Genomic DNA, 20416 nt, shown 5'->3' on the forward strand with positions numbered 1-20416 from the left:
CTTATTTTGACTTGCAATCCAACCCTGATCCTTCTCCATTTCCACCTGGGAACCTGACACTGACGCCCTCCCCAAATAACTCATCCATCTTATCCACGAGGACCAAAGGACCCTCAACAATCTCAGGCCGCATAACAAACGCCCAAATCTGTTGGATGTTGAAATACAGGCCCTCAAAGAACTTCAAGAAAACACCTCTATTGTCATGAAACCAGCAGACAAGGGAAGCTCAGTTGTCATTTTGGACCGAACACAATTTTATTTTTATTTTTTTATTTAACCTTTATTTAACCAGGTAGGCCGTTGAGAACAGGTTCTCATTTGCAACGGCGACCTGGCCAAGAAAAGCATAAGGGTACAAGACAACATAGAGTTTCACATTCAATATAGTGCAAGAAAACAGAATACAATAGGCTACATAAGTACAGATTAAGTAGGCATTTCAAAGCCGGCGCAAAGTAAGTAAGTCGATGGATATGCGAAAGTGGTATGGTGATAACACAATATACATGAATAGACAGTCTATAACACTGCTGAGATGTAGTAAAGAGTCAGAATACAGTTAGTGCAATTTAAATTGTGGTCTAGTTAGTGATGTGGATCAGTTAAATGCTGAGATAAAAGTATAGTTTGTGGACTAGATAGTGATGTTGATCAATCGTAGCACAATATACATGAATAGACAGAACTATCTACTGTAAATGCTGAAATGTAGTAAAGAGTCAATATACAGTTAGTGCAGGTTGTGGTCTAAATAGGGAAGTAGGTGTAGATATGAGTAGTAGATATGCAAAAATTGTGTGACAACAAGGTATTGCAACAATGGTTACAGTTTTGCATGGCAAGGCAGATGCAAAGTGCAAAAGTGCGTAAACAGATATGTGCAAATGTGCAATGGGGCATGACAGAGACAGTGGGATAGGGTGTATAAAATCAATGCATGAATGATGGAGAACAATTAACACGTACAGTGATCAGACAGGAGCTCAGTCAGACATGCTTTAAAGGTAGTTAGTGGGATAAGGGTTTTGAGTTTCACGGGTTTTTGTTGTAGTTAATTCCAGTCATTTGCAGCTGAGAACTGGAAGGAGTGGCGGCCAAAGGAGGTGTGCGCTTTTGGGGTGACCAAAGAGATGTAACTGTTTGAGTGAAGGTTGCGGGTGGGTAAGGCTATTGTGACCAGTGAGCTTAGGTACAGCGGGACTTTGCCTAGCACGGACTTGTAAATTAGTTGGTACCAGTGAGTTAGTCGAGTGTGTAACGAGGGCCAGCCAACTAATGCATAGAGGTTGCAGTGGTGGGTGTTATAAGGGGCTCTGGTCACAAAACGTATGGCAATGTGGTAGACAACATCCAGTTTTTTCAGGAGAGAGTTTGAGGCAGTTCTGTAAATAACATCACTGAAATCGAGAATTGGTAAAATTGTCATTTTCACCAAAGCAAGTTTGGCAGCGTGATGAAGGAGGCCCTTTTGCAGAATAGAAAACCGATCCTAGACTTAACTTTAGATTGAATGTGGTTTATGTGTTGCTGGAAGGAGAGGGAACTGTCTAACCAGACACCTAAGTATTTGTACACTGCCACATTTTCTAATTCCAACCCATCGTGCGTAGTAATGCTAATCGGATGGGCAGGGGTGGGCAGTGATCGATTGAAAAGCATGAACTTGGTTTTGCCAGAGTTTAGAAGTAATTGGAGGTTTCGGAAGGAGTGCTGAATGGCCTTGAAGCTCTCCTGGAGGTTTGATAGCACATTATCCAATGAGGGGCCGGATGTGTACAGGATGGTGTTGTCTGCATAGAGGTAGATTTGAGAGTGCCCAACAGCAAGAGCCACGTCATTGATGTAAAGGGAGAAAAGAGTCGGCCCGAGAATCAAGCCTTGTGGCACCCCCATAGAGACATCCATAGGTCCAGACAAGAGGCCCTCAGGTTTAAAGCACTGGACCCTATCAGAAAAGTAGTTATTGAATGACACGCGGCAGTCATGAGAAAACCCAAGTTTGAGTCTGTCGATGATGATGGTTAACAGAGTCAAAGACCTTGGACAGATCAATGTAGATGGCTACACAGTAATGCTTTTTGTCAATGGCAGCAGTGATGTCGTTTATGACCTTGAGGGTGGCTGTGGTACAGCCATGACCAGCACAGAAGAATAGTCATAGATAATATATCCAGGAAGCCCAAAGACAATTGAACAATAGAAATTATTACACCCCTTTGACAGATCCTATCTATGAAAACACAGCACTCCACATGCATAACATCCTGGACTCCATGGCTCAAAAAGGATTAATTTTCAAAAAACAAAAAACAAATCTGATGTCGCCAGGATAGCTCAGTCGGTAGAGCGGGCGCACATATTCAAAGGTTCATGCTTCGACGCAGAAGGTCCAGGATTTGAGTCCAACCTGGGACGATTTCCTGCATGTCTTCCTCCTCTCTCTCCCCCTTTCATTGCTTTCCTATCATTAAAGGTGGAAAAATGCCCAAAAAATAATCTTAAAAATATATATATATATATATATATATATATATATATATATATATATATATATATATATATATATATATATATATGTATATGTGTGTGTGTGTATATATATATATATATATGTATGCAAAGTTGTCCATCACCTCTCTCTTCGAACATTGTCACTCTTGCTAATATCTACGCACCTAAATTGGATGACCACCAGTTTATTTCTAAAATGATCTCCTTTCTTCCCCATCTCAACGGGTATGAGCTTATTCTTGGAGGGGACTTTAATTGTGTCTTATACAGTACGCTAGACCGCTCCTCCCCTAGACCAGTACCCATCTCACTCAAAGCCAAGACCATTCTAGCTTTTTTCTGAAGATTTTGCTATTACAGACGCATGGCGTTTTTCTTTTCCCATTGCACGTCAATATTCGTTCTTTTCTCATGTACACCGCTCGTATTCCAGAATCGATTGTTTCTTAATTGACCAAAACCTTTTGTCTAAAATTAAGTCATGTTCATATGAAAGTATTACTATTTCAGATCATGCTCCACTCCTGTTAACTCTCCATTTCTCTGGGAAGCCTTTTACTCAGAAAACCTGGCCCTCTTACTATCTGATTGTCAATACATCCATTGCCTCTCTAGTGAAATTAAATTGTTTTTAGAAATTAACCACCCCAGATATGTCACCATGGTCTGTCTGGGAAGCGCTTCAGGCATACGTTCGTGGTTGGAGCATCTCTTACTCATCTTTTGCCAGTAAACAACGTAAATCCAAACTATTGGAGCTGTCTACAGACATTCTCAAAATTGACAAACAATATGCAGTTTCTCCAGACCCAGAGCTATATGGGAAGAGGCTAGCCCTCCAGACAGAGTTCAATCTGCTCTCTACAAACCAGGCGGTTCAATTACTACAGAAAACTAAACAAACATATTTTGAATTTGGGGACAAGCCTCGTAAACTCCTGTCTTTACAATCAAGGCAATGATACTCACTCAATTTAATCCCCCAAATTACATCCCCGGACTCTGGGATCATTTCCAATACTTATGATATTAATATCTGTTTTAGAAACTTCTATAAGGAACTCTACCAATCTGAATCATCAGCAGATCAATCACTGGTTGATGACTTCCTTAATCCCCTCCCTATGCCCTCCATCAACCGAAACTTTAAGTCCCAGCTTGCACAACCTCTCTCACTGGACGAAATAACACAGGCCAAAAGGTCCATGTAGAGCAGCAAGTCCCCTGGATTTGATGGGTTTCCCATTGACTTTTAGAAAACTTGTACAGATATCTTGGCAAAACCCATGCTTCAATCGGGCCCTTAAGACTGGTTTATTGCCACAGTCCCTACGGCAAGCGTCTATTTCCTTAATTTTAAAGAAGACAAAGATCCACTTGAATGAGGGGTATCCTGTTCTTTATATTTCATTCCTATATTTGTAACTGCACTTTGTCTTATGTCTAAGATTCACATGTTTTACTTGCGTGATTTTCTTTTTATATATTTTGTAGTAGCATTGTTGGAAGGAACCTGAGAAGAAAAATGTCATTGCCAATGACTGGAATTGACATAGAACTTGAAACTATTGTTTACGATCAAAGTTTCATCTGGGACAAAAGGAAACAGGTGGAGGGAAATAATTGCAGTGAAGGTGTCATATCTCAACATTTCTTAGTGAATCTTTTCAGATTTTTAGTTTTTGTTAGTCACATCAGTACTGAATACTTTTTAAATCGACCGTTGATAGCATAATTGTGTGTTTAGTGTCATTTGGGGTTTAGCAGAAGCCATAGTTTGTGTAATAAATGAACTTCTGAGGAAACAACTCTTCTCAGTTTTTCAGCTCACAGTTCTCAGTTCTCCACATTCTCAGCCATTGGCACTGATGATACAGATGTTGGGATAACAGCCACACCCATCCCACACACAATCAAATACAAATATATCAACTCTGCTCTAAGCTGCAGTATTTAACCACAGGCTCTCACCCATGTATGAAATAACTGGAGAGAGAAAAAGAGAGAAGGACAGAGAGAAAGAGACAGGGCTCCGACTCATTGGAGTGGGAGCCTGTCTATATTTAGACAATCAGTCAACAGAACTGAGCTGGGTGATAGTTTGGTCAGAAACTGAACAGAAGTTGCTCACAAAAAATGGATGAACCCCTTTGAAAACTAAAGAGTCGGACACTGTGTCCACCATGTGCAGTATAGCTGTCCTGCTGAGGTATGATACATTTTGTAGCTGTTATTAGGGATGCAAAGTAAATGTACACAAGAGCTTTACTTAAAAAGGTATAATATGTAGTTAATATTGCTTCAAAAATGGCTCCTCTCCCCGGCTCAACCGCCAGAGAGAGGCAGCAGTGGTCAAGCGAGCTAGAGTGAATAAAAGTGCACCAGCAGAATCAGAGGAATATATATATATATATTTTTTTTTATTGTTTGACATAGGACACACACACCTCCACAGGAAGGTGCCACATTACAAGTGAATGTCTGTTTCTGTGTGTCAGTTAAACTTGTGCATCCATATAACATGCTGAGGGTCAAAGCGACAGTTGGGAATGAGAATGGGCTGCATAACCTGCAGGCTGTTATTGGCTGGGGGTTACACACCCAAGTGGGGCCCAAAGGCTCTTTGGTGATGCCCATAAACGTCCCACACACAGAAAAATAAGAAGAAAAGAGAAATTCCAGGCAGAGGCCAGCGTCTCTGCAACCACCACCACACACGGTAAAATATGTAGTTAATATTGCTTCAAAAATGGCCCCTCTCCCCGGCTCAACCGCCAGAGAGAGGTAACAGTGGTCAGTGAATAAAACTGCACCAGCAGAGTCAGAGGAATAATATTTTTTTTATGTTTGACAGAGGTTATGTTCTAAAGCACAAATGAACACACACACACACACACACACACACACACACACACACACACACTCTTCCGCAGGAAGGTGCCACATTACAAGTGAATGTCTGTTAAATAAATCCTTGATATAATTTGGAGCAAGGCCATTCAATGCTTTAAAAGTGATGATTACAATTTTAAAATCAATACGGAACATGATGGGCAGCCAGCACCATTTCTTGGCGCCTGTTAAAATTTGTGCGGCAGCGTTCTGCACCAGTTGGAGTCGTTGAAGGAAAGCGAGAGAAAGCATGTATATGGAAAATAACAGTGGTCCAAGAATGGACCCTTGAGGAACCCCTAAACTGAAATAGGCAACAGAGGAACTGGCATTTTCTAGAAGGACCAAGGTTTTATTCGAGAGGTAAGAACGTAATCATTGTAATGCTGTTCCCTTTAGACCAACCCAGGTTTCTAAATGGTGCAAGAGGACCGAGTAATTTATAGTGTCAAACGCAGCACTCAAATCTAAAAGCACTAGGACTGAGCAGTCACCTCTGTCAGTGTTATGGTATTTAGGAAAAGCAGGACCCAATAGCAGAGAGCAGGCGAGAGTGGGATGAGCAGGATGATTTATTCCACACAAAAAATAAGTACAAACCAACAGAAGGAGTCCTGAGAGCAACAGGCAAAAACTTCTTCCTGAAAGTACAGAAAACAGGGAAGCCAAAAAATAAGAGAAGTACAAAAACTAGGAGCTTGAGACCAAAGGAAATCCAGGGAGCACAGAACTTGACTTAACTGACACACAGAGACGCCACACAACCAAAATGATTTGACAACAGACCAAGGGAACGCAGAAACTAAATACACAGGGTAAATGAGAAAACAAGGACCAGGTGACACTAGGGCTGGGGAACAGGTGCAACACATTAGGAGTGGGCAGAGTAATCAAAACGGCGGGAAAAAACAGGAAGTAAAACTACACAAGACAAGGGAGAAAAACAGACTATCAAAATAAAACAGGAAACAGAAATATAAACAATCATCAGAATGATAAACAATCAAAACAGGAGAACAGAAACATACACAATCACACTCACAACTCACTCACAACAGTCAGCTGTTCAAAGCAAGTCATTTGAAACCTTCACAAGGGCTGTTTCTGTGCTATTATTGGCTCTAAAACCTGAATGAAACCTGCTAAAAGTACTATTGCTATTCATAAAAGAGATTAATTGAGTTAAAATTACTTTCTCTCTTATTAAAACTATAATTTAGAAATCGGACAGTAATTGCTGAGTGAACAGTGATCTAGATTGGGTTTTTGAAGTAGTGGTTAAATAATAGTGTGTTTAAAACCATTTGAAAAGATGTCAGATGCCAACTATTAATAATTAATAAAATGAAATAACCAACAATGGGGAATACCTCTTTTAAAAACTTAGTTGGGATACTGTCTAAAATGCAAGTAGAGGATTTCATTCACAAGCATGATTGTTGCTGACGATGGGTAGAATTCGTGGATCAGGTGTAATTTGAGACAGAATGCTGTCAATCTTCGCAATACAATGAGCAGCAAATTTCTCTGTCCAGTCATTACCAGGTTCAAGGTTCCATTTAGAGCATAACTGATGGCCTGAAATAGGACTTTGGGGCTATGGTTGTTTTTGGAGATTATGTTTGAAAAATATAAAGATCTTGCCTCTTCTAATGTCTTCTGATAGTTTGTCATATGTTCTTTCAGAGTATTGTGAATAGCTGTAGACTTAGTTTACTTCCATTTGCTGTACAGCACTTTTCTGCACTGTCATTTGAGGGATCGAGTGTGATCATTAGGCCAAGGAAGGAAGTTAAAAGTCCATCCGGTCGTTGTAGGAATAAAACAATTACTTGATTTGGCTGCGGAGTCAGCTGTAAGTATACGGGACTGAGTGACGCGGTTTGTAAAATAGAAGAGGAGGGTAAAGGATTTTAAAAAATTACAGCTTTGTGGTCTGAGACAAATACATCAACTAGTTCTATATCTAGCACTTATTACTCTCAAATGACAGTAACTAGCAATCTGTAATGTATTACATTTTTTAAGTAACTTGCCCAACACTGATTGTGAGTAAGTATTTAATTGGGTTCTCAGGGTTACTAGGATCTAGATTATGTCCGTTATTGCATGTGGGTCCAATGGGATAGGAAATGTTGACAAACCACTGGTGGTCATTTAAAAAAATGGCTGCCATGGTGGGAGTTTGCCCAATATTCAGTTTTGTTCCCAATGTATCTATCAACACATCTGCTGATTTTGGTGCTTTTATCACAAAAAGAACAATTATTTAAATTTATTGAGCTATGCTGCCCCACTACTGTACAAGATTAAATGATTCCACTAGGTCAGGGAAAGGGCTTTTCACACACTTTGTCTGCGTCATCGCTTGGATCCGCATGTCTCACTGTACTCCTAATGTGAACAGACAGGCAGACAAGCGCTCCGCGATTTACATGAGGTAACCATGGAAACGGTTTCTGCGCACTGCTGAATCCTTGCTGATACAACTGTATTTTCTTTATTGGCTATAGTACCATATGTATCACATATTTTACATAAGAAGAGCAAACTATAATTCAACATAAATATGAAGAACACAGACACGGTATTACAGGCAAAATGCAATACGGTCGCTGCTTCCTAAAACAGGAAGGAAAGCTGGCAAATAAAATAGCCGATGCTGTAAATTCGTGGATTACAAGGCTTATCAATATCACTTCCCCATCAGTCAGGCAGAAGATCTGACCATAACTTCACTTTCAGTTACAACCCTGGCTGGTAAGCGATCGTGAGAGCAAATAAAAAATATAAAAACATAATTCAAACTGATGTGCACATTGGCAACACATGGCTCAAGAAGCCAACAAATAGTCTATATTTAATTCCCTCGGCTGAAAATCTATATCTTTCATAATAATACCCATCAGGGAATGTTAACAGGGTTATCGTTCTCTAAATGTTTTAACTTTTATGAGTGCACCTCTCTCTCTCCGCACACCAAGCTCCACCGGATCTTCTATTGATTGGTCAGTAGGCTGTGCTTTAACACCGATTGATCTCTAATCTCCAACAGCATAAGTTACCACAGTGATTTAACCTGGTAACAAGTGACCCACTGTCGTGATACACAAAACCCTGGGTTGAACCTGAAGTTACCTTGTTAACGCCAAATCTTGCTTCGTAGTACAGGCCTCAGGTGGCCTAGAGGATCCAGAAGATCCACACCAATATGAGGGAACTCATCTCCACTGAGGAACGGCTATGCATCTGCTTTCAGTGAGTTATTTTATTGTTTTTGAAAATACCCCCTCTCATGTGTTGCACCAATACTCTGATTTGAAAATTGTCGATAGAGCTGTCAGTCTTCCTCTATAATACCATTCAAATTTCATGTTATTTTTTTTAATATTCAAATAATATTCGAATATTTAATGCTCAAATGCAGCCTGTTAAATATGTACTACACTACTCAGGCTTCTGCATTGTCAATGCCACTATAAGCATGTGGTTGTTGTTACACGTTCTGTCCACTAGAGGGACTTCCAACATCAGCCTGGCCTTGAAGGGGACCTACATTATGGTGCGTTGCATTTCTAGCACGCTGCTCTCTGTTTACATTATATTCCACAACGAACACACAGCAACAAACACAAATCAACAGAGAACTCTGTAATGAAACATTATCTAACAAGTGTATTGAAGCTGCTCCGTTGTAAAGGCTAACGTTACTCGGTTAGCACAATGACATCTTGTTAGAAAGCACAGCCGAAACAATTTGTCATAAACTAAGTAACAATATTGTTAGCCATGATACTAACTGCATTGATAACTAAACCAAACAGTGCTGCCACTACTAAATAGTATGTACTAGTATGTAATAGTATAGCTGTTTTCTCAGTAACGTGACAATCTGCAAGAAACAGGTTGCTTATAAATCACTAAAATTAGTGATTTATAAGCAACCTGTTTCTTGCAGATTGTCACGTTACTGAGAATACAGCTGTTAGAAGGTAATATATGAAGTTGAAGCTAACTCTGACAGCTGCAGGGCAGCTAACATAAACTTAAGCTGTCTCCATGAAGCTCCCAGCTAAGCACCTATAACTCGCGATGCAGTTAGGAAACCAGAACGAGCTAACTATTAATAACAAAAGCATTTTGGCTTGGTGGATTTCCTATCCTTCTTCCGATTTCCAGCTACAGCCTGTCACTCCCCCATGTACTAACTTTACTCGTTAAGTAAGGTTAGCTCACAATGCCTTGTGTTTCTCACTCCCGTAACTTATTGTTCATCAGACGTGACATGAGAAGAGGGAGATAAGCTTAGTAAAGCCAACCTATTTATAAAAAAAAAATCACATTTGAATAGTAATTTCAGCATTCGAATAGTATTGATTTTTTTACTATTCGAATTATATTTGACTTTCGAAATTCATTCCAACAGCCCTAATTGTGAAGTATGCCACTTCAAAACCTAATTGCTTTGAAAAGCTACACAAATCATAGTTTACTAAGCCTAAGTATATGATATGAAAACAGATTATGATATGAAACAGGGAACTATGTGCATGTTTGTTGAAAATATTTAAATAATTATTAAAACATTTGACCTCTTCCCCTTTGCTGGCTAGGAGGACGGATGGGATTTTGGAGTTAGCTGGGTTGAGGGAAGTGGCAGGGGTGTTTGACTGGACAGTTTGAGCTGGGGTGTTTGCTATGGTGCTAAAAAACAGTCTCATAAGGATTTGCAACTTGTAAAACACAACGCACAAATGAATGCAGAGCGATTTGTATCTGCAAACACAATTCACAAATGAATGCACAGAGATTTGTATCCGCAAATGCGTATTTGTGTCCATGCGTCTAATTTGTAACTCGTATTTCATCATTTGTAAATTAACTTAGTATTTTTCAATGTAAATATATTTGGAAATCTCCTTCCATTTGTGTGGGTACTTTTGAGACTGTTTTTCCGCGCTGTAGTAGTCACAAACAACTTCTGTCATGTAACGATCCCAGCGCTCTCTAGTAGATGGCGGTAATGCAACACTTACGGATGCCAACCGCTGTTAAACTACATGAAGACTATGAAGAAGCCTTGTCAAATGTTTCAGAGACGGTTAATATCGGCCGAGATCCCCAACGGGTTAACATTTAAATATTTAAATGCAGCCTCGATGATGTACTGCCGTCTTTTCAACAGTACGTGGATGTCCTCACAAGAAAAGAGAACACTCTGGATTTGTGTTCTGGTAATATAACTGATGCCTTCAGCGCTCGGGCTCACCCTCCACTCGGCTTCTCTGACCACAATGTTGTGTTCCTCCTCCCGCAATACAAACTGGAACTGAAACTCATCAAGCCACAAACCCACAGCATCACCCAGTGGTCGGAGGACGCCATCGCATAGCTGCAGGGCTCTCTCGCCTGCACCGACTGGGGCGTTTTTCAGGGAAGTCTGGATGAGCGGCTCTTACTGATAACGGACTACATGAAGTTCTGCATCACCACCACTACTCCGACAAAAACCATCACCAGATACCCAAATTCTAAACCCTGGATCACCCCCCATATCAAGAATGCTCTCAAGGAAAAACAGAAAGCTTTTAAGCAGAAGGACTGCGCCAGTCTCAAACTACTCAATAGACAGACAAAAAAACCACATCATCAAAGCCAAAATGAAATACAAAGATAAACTGGAGCGGGAATTTAGTAACATGAACACAAAACAAGCTTTCCAAAGAGTCAAAATATTAACCGGATAGGAACAAAAACAGAACCACATCACAGTACCAGACCCATTAACCTCTGCCAACACCCTAAACAGCTTCTTTGCCTGGCTCGACACCCACGACTACTCTGCCACATGTGAGGACTTGCTCAGCACCCTCCCTCGCCAAGACCCCACATACCCCCCCTTCACAGAGGAGGATGTCCGACAGCAACTGGCCAGGTGCAAACCTGGCAAGGCAACAGGGCCAGACGGCATCCCAGCAAGGGTACTGACACTCTGTGCCATGGAGCTCTCTCCCATTTTCCACACCATCTTCTGGGAATCATATAGGACAGCTTCAATACTCACCCTCTGGAAAACCTCAACCATTGCACCCATCCCAAAGAAACCTCGCCGCTCAGAGCCCAACCACTATTGACCAATTGCACTCACACCCATAATCATGAAATGCCTGGAAAAATTAATCCTCCACCTCATCCTGCCTACTGTCAGACAACACCTGGACCCACATCAGTTTGCATACAGATCCACACGAGGTACGGAGGATGCAGTGGCATGCACACCAGCTCATCAAAAAATTACATCACCTCAACATCCTCCCAACTCTCATCCACTGGATCCATAACTTCCTCAGCAACAGACCACAGACAGTGAGAATTGGCTCAACAACATCATCAAACATCATCACCAACACTGGAGCCCCCCAGGGCTTGGTTCTCAGCCCCTTCCTCTACACCAACGACTGCAATAGCCCATCACCCGTCACTACCTACTACAAATACGCTGATGACACTGCCATAGTTGGATTACTCAACAACAACAACTCCATCACAGCGTACCAGGACTCAATTTCACAGTTTTCACAATGGTGTCAGGACAATTACCTTCAACTAAACATAGACAAAACAAAAGAGCTGGTCATCTACACATCCAAATCACCACCTGGACTGAACCATACCCACATCCACGGCCAACCAGTTGAACAGGTCAGAAGATTTAAATATCTGGGACTCATTATAGACAATAAACTCAACATCAAGGAACATGTCACTAACATCCAGAAACAAAGACTACATGTCATATGCAAACTGAAAGCCCTTTCTGTTACCCCCCCACCTCCTGCTCCTACTTTACAAAAGCATCATCCAACCCACCCTGCTGTACTGCTCACCCTGTTTTTACACAATGCTAACTGCCACCTGCACTCATTAAAATCACACATATTGCCTCTAAGATAAGGCACACCCAGCCTATCAGACATGAATGAAACAGCCATCACACACCTAGCACGTAGAATAGCAGCTGAGACAGACCATCCCCTGATTCAATTCTTCACACTACTTCCATCTGGCCGCAGATAGTGAGCACTGAACTGGACTAAAGCCCATTTCAAAAAAAGTTTTGTCCCCACCGCTATCACAATGCTGAACAAACTATAATACTGCCACCACCACCACCTCAGTTGCTTTGCAGTTTTCACATTTGATATGTCTATGTGGGTGTCTTAATGTGATGTGTTTTGTATATGTGTTACATGTTTTATGTGTTCTATATGTGGGGTTGTGCTATGGAAAGAAGATGTGTGGAAGTGATTATCCCTATGGGACAATAAAGACTCTATCTATCTCTCACCAACACCGCTGATGCTCACGCTAGTTTTTCTCGCTCAACCACTCACTCATTGACGTCACTCATATAACGCACCTGGCATTCCCACTCTAACTTACGCTATTCTCGTAACAACAGGTTAAAACAGTTAAAAGCCAAGATTATGTTTTTACAGGAAACACACCTTTTAGCTAACGAGACAATCAAGATAAAACGAAGGCGGCCAGGACAGGTTCTATCATCTTTGTACTCTACTAACTCTAGAGGGGTAATGATATTAATACATACATCTATTCCACTGCAGATTGATGATGTAACTGAGGATCCCAAAGGTAGATTCTTAATCATACAAGGCTGTGTTCTGTCTACACGTCTTAATTTAATCAAAGTATATGGCCCAAATGATGACAATTTCCACTTCTATAACAATTTGTTTTAAAGAAGTTCAAAATGACCAGGTATATATTGTATAAGTAGTATATTATCTCAGGGGACTTTAATTGCATTCTTGATCCAAGTAAAGATAGGTCCTCTGGAGTGGACAACACTCAAACAAGAACTAGAAAAGCATTACATCATGCAAATCTCCTGAATGGAAATTTCAAACAAAATGGATGCAGGACTAAACATTTCTGCAGTTCGTGGGAAAACAGTGATATTTACTTTGAGTTCAACACATCCCAGACAAGGGCCACAATTAGATGGGAAGCCTTCAAGGCATTTATTAGAGGTCAAATTATAAGCTACACAAGCAGGAAAACAATAGAAGCACAGGAAATAATTACAGATCTGGAATCCAAAATCAAAATGCTTGAAAACAAAAGCTTGCAGGATGGACAAAATGAAAATGAAATCTCCAAACAGTTACAACTTCATAGAACTCAATATAATAAGATAACATACGATAAATGCTGCTGCAAACTTATTGAGGCTCAAGCAAAGAAATTAAGATCAGGGAGAAAGCTGGGTAGTCTAGTCAGTAAAATATCAACACAATTACCAATCTGTTTCTTTCATTTCAATTAAAGGCTTAATTTTAGTCTGGTTCATTTACAGGGTTAATTGAATGATTACATTTCATAAAATCTTTGTCATGTTATTGAGATAATATTCAATGAATTGTAATATAATTGCACTGGCATATGCCCAGTTTTACTAATAGCTCACTGAGATCAGCACTTGCCTTCAGACCCAGAGGTTGTGAGATCAATCCTCCCTGCTCACCAATAGATAATGGCCCACTTAGCCGACCAGGAGCTAGAGTAGAGCCATGCCGCGTCATATCTTTGTTATTGATAATAACTGATCAGATAATAACATTTGAAGCGGGAATAGTAACCATAACATTAAACACAACTGTACAAAATAACAACAAAATAGACAGTAAACTGTAAACCAAATAAACAAATCTATATGTGACAACAATAAGCATGTCGTATACATCCGTATACATTTTGTCCAGCGACAAAACCGCCAACCCAACATCCAAACTCACACAGTAACTTGTATATGCTTCACCATAGCACATAGCTTCTTAAGAACCCTCCAGAAAGCTTAAGTACCCTCCCCATTTTCTCTCTTTTTATTTATTTTTTGAATGTTGCCACTAGCCATCTCACAATATTAGGGTTAATAAAAAGTGAGGCTTACTGGAACTGTTCAATATATGTAAAAAAATAAATAAATAATAGCAGTAATAGCAGTGTTTTCATTAAGTGTTGTCATTAAACACTATCTGAGGAAGGCAGGTGGCTGCAAACATTTCTCAAAATATTTGGAAGGCAGTTCTTGCTGTGAGAGAACTATGGTTCTTCCCGGGAATAAATACTAATAAAAGATGCTGTTATTTTGTTAGTCCAATCAACATGTAAGACCTCTATAGGGATTTGGGACTCCATTAGCAGGGCTAGTGTGTCACTGGGGCCACTTATGTTGTTTTCTAGACAACTGCTGCAGAGACCATTATGATTGTGTATTTTGCACTCAACCTATTTATTTCTGAAGAGAACTATTCTGGCCAGGACTGTATTTCTACTTTAATTTGTGTATGGGCAGCCTTAAACAGCACTCTATGACCCAGCCTGCTCTCATCAGCGTCTGCTACATGTTGTTAGGCTCACTGAGCCCCAGCACACTTATCAGCAAATCAATGCCTTTTTAAATAAAAAAAAACTGCCCAGTACAGTTTTCCACCAATCAATGAAGCTCAGCTTAGCTTCCACAGCATTAGCTGGCACTGATGCTCAACAGCTACAGGGGCCATGAGCCACGCTTCAATCCAACTGTTCAGAAAAAAACAGTCACAATCATTTCAATCAATTGCTTGGAAAAAACTTGGGATTTAAATTGTTCTTGTTCATCTGTGTTGATTGATGATTGATGACATTCTGAATCACTATCACTTTCATTGGCCAAATACACTGACAATGACACCTAGAAGGAATCTGACTCTGGTTTTCAGTTGCCATCAATATATTTACGTATGGTATGATCTGGCACAAATATCTGGCACAAATAGGCCTGGCAAACTCGATTCCTCTTAAGGATTTGGGTTATTCTGAGTCACTCACTAAACTGATTCGGGTTGTGCAAGTCACTTGAGTCACTTGAGTCAGTATTGTTAAATCGCCAAGGAAACTCAGTCCTACTCATGAGTCCCATGGTCTGCGAGGCGAGCCGAGGGCGAGCTTGCAATGTTTTGGACTGCCTGCTCGACCTAATTGCATTTTAACATACTACATTTATACACCAAACCTACAGTAGGCCTAGTTAGGCTACATGCAGAACATTGTATGTTATTTCAGAAGTGAAAGAATGGCTTTTGTAGTAGATTTGTTTTACCCTGAGCTTGAGGAGAGACTTCACTCGCTCGTCAGCTACAGATCCACTCATGACAACGTAGCCGGCTGATTTGCGCAATTGACTGACTCACGCGAAAACGAAGAGTCATCAACAACTCATGAGTCATTGACAACTCACGAACTCATGAGTTCTCGAGTGAGTCCTATGGTCTGTGAGCTTGCAATGTTTCCGGCTCTAAGTCTGCGGGTCGGGAAGTTCCTATTACCTGTCTCAGACTGTCTCTCTGCTCACTCAGTCGCTTGAGTTGACTTGTGGAATTGTGGTTGCCTACGAAATTGTCAGCTAAGATGGCTAGGACTAGTAATAGCTAATGTTGCAAGAGGTTTGTGTGTGGCGCTGTTATCATTTTAGATTGAATTGTAGTTGGACTCAACTGATCCGAGTTAATGATACTAGAGACTTGTGACTCATGAGTTAATTTAGAGAGTCGGGTGAAAGATCCAATTGAGTCACGACTCAAACAGGTTCAGGCACAAGGGAGACACACCACTGCAGCATCTACCACTTGGTAGTAGTCATCTTCCAACCTCCTGGAAGATGACATTGACTAAAGAGGAGCAGGAGAGAGGGCGTCAGACAACGGCTCTGCCGAAGGGGCAATAAGCCACCACTGCCATTCATATCTTAAAGTGGACATATTATGATTTTCCGTATTTTCTGTCTTATCTACAATGTTATAATGTTGGATTTTCACGTTAAACGTAAAATAGTGAGGTAAATGTATTTTAGAGAAATCCCTGTGAGCTAAAACATTCAGATTTCCAACAATTCTGAACACACTCAGTTTTTTCTACTCTCGGCTAAGTATTACGCAACTTTAAGTCAGCCTTCTATGACTGGTCATCTGCTCCAGGTAGGCAGGACTGTAGTGGGTTTTTTTAAGCCACTGTGGTGTTAACATTGTTGCATGTAACTACATGCTAACAGCAGTAAAATGTCATCTTGGCTGCCAGTGTTGTTAAATTCTCCCCAATTCCGAGTCACATCACTCCTGAAATATTTTCTGTTTATGTAGTATTTGGTTTTAAAGCCTTTATCAGCAATTTTTGACTGTAGAAAGTGCTGCTATATTTTATTAGTGTCCACTGCTAACTATAGCAGCTACATGGCTAATGGCAGTAAACAATGGCATCTGGGCTGCCAATGTTGTTAAATTCTCCCCAGTTCCGGGTCACATTACTGCAGAAACATGTCCGATTGGGTAGTGTTTGGTTCAAAAGCCTTTATCCGCGATTTTTGATGGTAAAAAGTGCTGCTTTGTTCCACTAAAATTGTTCTTTGTTAGACTAAAATCTAACGTTAGCATACGGCTAACTATTAAGTAGCTGGTCATTTCTCCCCAAATTCCGGTCACTTTACCCCTGGGACATGTCCGGTTTTGTAATATTTGGTTTAGAAGCCTTTTTTTGGTGATTTTTCATGGTATAAAGTCCTGCTATATACCCCGTTGCAGTAGCTCCTGCTGATACTAGCTAGTGAAACAAAACTGGAGCGCACTGGAGATTCCAGGAAACACTCTGGCCATTCAGAGCAGACTGTGCTTTTTCGGGAGGAGGGATTAAAGAGACAGGCACTCCTACAGAGCGTCTCATACAGAGGGTGAATACAGGTGCAGCAGCCATGGGCAGTATGAGAAAAATTAAGTGTTTTTTTTAAGTTTTATCCTGAAAATAGTATATAATAGTTGCCCTTTAAGCAACGTGAGGTCTCTATGAAGCAATGTGTTAGTTAGAGCTATGTAGCAAAATGAAGGAGCTTGGCATAAGTACAGAGTACAGAGTACAGAGATTTGAGCATCATGGTGTTCACTGAATCGTGGCACCGCCTCGATGTTCCAGACTAAGCTGGAGCTGGAGGTTTCGCCTGTAAGGGCAGACAGACAGAACTCTCGAGAAGAGCTGAGGAGGGGCATACGTTTCTACATGAGTAATACTTGTGTAAATACACAATTAGAGAAACTTTATGCAACCCTGACTTAGAAAAGCTCTGTCTGTCTATATGACCCATTAACCTGATTAGCGATGTCATTATTCCACTGCTGCTGGCCCAGTAAATGATGTGGGCTTTGTAGATAATTGGCAGACTTTCTGGGGGAAAACCTGGTCTAATTAGGCGGGACAGCATTCATCCCACTTTGGATGGAGCCAAACTCTTATCTAGTAATCTGACAAGTTTATTAGCCATCCTAAACCATGACAATCCACAGCAGCGCTGCAGTCCTACACGCTTCTCTGTGTTTCCATTAGTGCAGTTTCCCACTCATAATCCCTTAACAACGGTGTCTGCTCCATGACCACTGAAATTAACTAAATCATAAGTAAACAGAAAAATAATACATAAAAAACAAATAAAAAACTGAATTAAATGTGGACTTTTAGACATCAGATCTCTGTCATCTAAAGCAGTTCTATTTTGAGAATGGTAAACAAACTTTTCTTAGCGCACACCTTCTGCTCACTACATGTGTGTATGTAAGAACATTGTATGCACTTATTAGCACTGAAAAGAAAACAAGGGAAGAATGCCTAAAGCGATGGAAGGGGAAATTGAGGAAATCTGAAAATCCCTGAGCTTTATGACGGAGGAGATAAGCAAACTCGCCAAACAAACAAAAATGGATGAGGTGAAACATCCTAAAATGCTTATCAATGAAAAGGACAAGAAAATTGAAGACTTAGAAAAAAGCATAGACGACTTGGAACAATTGGAATGGAATGGAAGATTAAGGCCATCATAGTCCGCTTTGTGAATCAGAAAAGTAAGATTAAAACAGGTGAATAAACTGTGTGGAACAGGTGTGTGAATGAATGAACACCTGATCCAAAAGAATGCGGACATCGCCTGGCAGACGAGGAATTGTAAAGTGATGATTCGGTTGAATGGACCTCCAGAAATCCCTAAATTGGACATGTAGAGAAATATGAAAGAACTGGATCCGTACAGACAATGACCCAAACATACACACGCACATACAATTTGCTCTGTCCTATGGCCAAGGAGTCATCAATGACACCTGATCTGTGTGTGAAAGTATCGACATTACGACAAGTCAATTGCACTGTGGAAATGAATGTGGAATTACCTACAGTACCTGCACTGCTGGATGACAGCAACACTAAGACCAGATAACTCCTCTCTATTTAAAGAAATGTAATACATCACCTGAGCTATTTGAAATTCCACCAGATCAAAGAATTTTAGCATTTTTGACTTTAAGAAAAGTATATTAGAATGGTCACGAAATCTGACATTATGCAATATTCTTATGGCTCTTTTCTGAAGTATGAATAGTGGCTGTAGTGTACTTTTGTATGTATTACCCCAAATCTCTACAAAGTAATTTAAAAAAGGCAATATTATTGAACAGTATTCATGAATATCAGTCATGTGACCTTTTACGTCATCTGCTCTTTTTCCAGCTGACTGTCGCCATCTTGAGTATTGACAAGCATTAGCTAGCTTGCTACGATTTACGGATTCGTACAGATACAGTAAATGACTATGAAAGACAACATTTCGCACCTCGACTGCCATGAAAAGAAACGCTACTTTCAAAAAACATCATCGTTAGGGTGTGATCCCTACTCGATACCTGATGCGTTCGTGTTTTCATGTTTTGGAGAGGAAATAACAGGCATGGTCTTTTTTAAGAGCTCGCTCTCGCTCTCGTCCCTCCTTTCTAAGAACCACTTTCTAATTTATATTCAAAGGCAAAGTTGCATGCTGATTTATCGTCCTTACTAGTAGAGAGTGAAAGCATCTTTGACAATCTTCAGAAAACAGAGCAAGAGGTATGTACTGACAAATTGTAAGTCTTGTACTCTAATTTATATTGAGTTTTATCGATCATTAATCAATTTTTTATTTTTTTTATTTTGGGCATTTCTGCTTTTATTGGATAGGAAAGCTGAGATATGAAAGGGGAGAGAGAGGGGGGAAGACATGCAGGAAAACTGTCACAGGTCAGACTCAAACCCTGGACCCTCTGCATCGAGGAACAAACCTCCGCATATGTGCACCCGCTCCACCAACTGAGCTAACCGGCCATATTTGTATTTAGTTTTAATGTTTACATTAATAGCTTTATTTTGTTGAAATATCATTACATTTTTCAACTTTCAGTCCTTATCAGTAGAAGAGGCAACCAGAGTGCAGTCTGCCAGTAAGGTTTGGTTTGAGGAAAGAGCTCAGTGTCAGAGTAACAGTGTCAGTCTTCCACAAAGCAGGCAGGTCAGACAGTGCTGCATCCTTGATTAAGAGGATTTGCTATCCCATCTACAGAGGCAATGAGGTAACGATAGAAATGTACAGAAAGACTACATATCAAAGTATGCTGCCCAGGGCTGGTTTTCATTCCATTTGTCATAGCCATATTTCAGAGGAACAATGATGTTCTTACAATCCCACTTAAAGGACTTAAATGATACAAGCTGAGAATATGATCCCAATCCTAAATATACAATTTACCATGTTTGTCAAAAGAGACTGCCATTACATGAACATAATGGTATGTGCACTCCATAGAGAATAATTAATACATTAATACATTATTCTGGATTTGCAGTGGTATACTGTAATTTGCTAATGAAGTATGAGGAGTCTGTCTAAACAATACCTTATTCTCTATTTTTCTAGATGGGGAAATGTGAGTGAGCCAACAGCAAGGACACAGTACATCACAGCATTGCAAGATCATCACACCGATTTTCAAGTGCAGACAACAGGCCTAATCATCAACACATCACTGCCATGGATTGGTGCATCGCCGGATGGAGTTATTACCTGTGCTCAGTGCTGGACCGGGACAAAAAAATCGGCCCCGGC

Source organism: Sander vitreus, chromosome 3 (genome assembly GCF_031162955.1).
Source record: "Sander vitreus isolate 19-12246 chromosome 3, sanVit1, whole genome shotgun sequence".
In the NCBI taxonomy this organism is placed as follows: Eukaryota; Metazoa; Chordata; class Actinopteri; order Perciformes; family Percidae; genus Sander; species Sander vitreus.